This window comes from Muscardinus avellanarius (genome assembly GCF_963383645.1).
Source record: "Muscardinus avellanarius genome assembly, chromosome: 5".
Classification (NCBI taxonomy): Eukaryota; Metazoa; Chordata; class Mammalia; order Rodentia; family Gliridae; genus Muscardinus; species Muscardinus avellanarius.
The window spans coordinates 79,061,576-79,063,495 of NC_137790.1; positions in this window are offsets into that span (position 1 = coordinate 79,061,576).

A 1,920-nucleotide genomic window follows, 5' to 3' on the forward strand; every position below is an offset into this window, starting at 1 on the left:
GTGTCTTTGTAGGTGTGTATGTGTGGCAGCCTGCGGGGAATGGCCTGGGGTCAAGCGCGTGGGTGTAGGGCCCCGGCGTGTATGAGACGCGTGCACCCAGGCCGTCCGCCCCTTCTCAGATGTCTTGGCTGTGGCTTTGACGGCTGAAGCCCAGCTGCACTCTGGCCGGGAAACATCCGCTGTGTGGAAACCTAGGAGGAGCCGACGGTCCCTAAAGACGGGTTACACATGCTGCCAGCGAGCGCTTCTGGCCTGCTGCCTAATTCCCTGCAAATGCTCTTTAAATCTGTTTCTAATTTGGACTCTGCTTTCCCCCGGCCCCCGCCCATCCCTTCCCACTCTCCCAACTTGCCTCCAACTCAAATTATGCTGAATAACGGCTGTGGAGGGGAGAGAGTGCGAAAGGTCGCTAGTGGGCTGTTGCAGGGTGTAATAATGTCACATTTTAATTTATGCAGGGGAACCGTGCAGGAATCAAAAGCAATAAATAATTTGGGCTGCCCTCCTAGCTATGGCGAAACAGTAACTCCTGCAGGTCATGCCACTTCCAGGGAAGAAATCATTGTCATACCACCGTGCTTGAGTAAGCCCACGTGTATACGTGTAGATGCAAAATCCAGCATTTCTCTCCATAAGGGGACTTGTACTGGAGACTTGGGGCATCAGCAGCATTCTCTCCAGTTGTTCCAGCATCATCCAAATGCTCTGGGTATACAGGTTCTGAAACAAAATATGTCTTCCATATATTTTACAGTCCTGTGACATAACGTCAGGAAGACCCGGCTCCATGGGAATGTGTGTACAAAGCCGAGTGGAAGGAGGGGAGAGGTGAGTTATATGTTCATGTGGATGGCAGCTCAGAGAAGCTCATGGCTGTGCAGAGAAATGTGAGAGGGCTACTGGAGACTTGTTGGAACTCATTCATGTGCAGGGAGTGGGGATATGATTGAAGATGCAGTTGTTTTAATAATTAATATGAACATGGAAAGTATACACACATTTGTAGCAAAAGACTTGCCCTACTGGCCCCTCTTGGTCCCTCGTAGTCTTGGGAGTTGGGGTTGGGGAGCCCAGAGCCCTGTGTGTTTAAGGCAGCTCTCACCTATGCTTTGTGACTAGGGAGTGGGGGAAACCTGGGGGAAGACACAGTTTGGGTTTGCAGTGTCTGTCCTTTGCAGGGAGATTGTGGCACAATGCTCTTCCCTTCCCCCAGCGCCCTGAGCCTCTGTAACTGGCGTGTGTTCCAGGGGCTGCGGGGGCCTGGAGCGCTGCCTGTGTCTCAGCTGGCTCGGCAAATGTAGGGAGGTGGGGCTTGCGGCCCTGGGGGCCAGTGCTTGGGAAGCTGTGAGGCTGTCAAGACCCTGGAGCTGCAAGCTTCTCCATCTGGCTGCAAAGAAAGGGAGGGAGGAGAGGCTAGGGGCCGAATGGTACCCTGAGGACTTTGCTCCTCTTTCCCTACCACATGGAAAATTTGGGCCAGCAGGACACCTTAAAAAGAAGGAGGAAGAAGGGTTCACATTTCTGTGTGCCCCAGGGACTATCTACTATTCCCCGTTGCATTTTATTTAGCTGCATGACTTGCTAAGGGCTGTGCATATGTCTAAAGCCTTATTTAATCCTCAGAGCACACCCGGAGGTAAATAGTCTGGCAGAGAAGGCTAGCTCTCCGCTGTAAGGGCGTACTTCCCTCTCTTTAGGATTGTATTCTTGCTGGGAAATAGCTGCTCTGTCACATTTTCCAAGACCCTTACAGTGAGTTCCAGCACTTGGTCTGGGTTCTGAGCCTGAACAGAAGTGAGTTGTTCTGCTACAGAGCTTGGCTCCTAGGAACCAGGAGGTTCCTCCCAGGAGGCAGACCCTAAACTCTGTGCCCTGATGGCTGCCTGGATGGAACAAGACCTTGGGAGCCACTTAGATCAA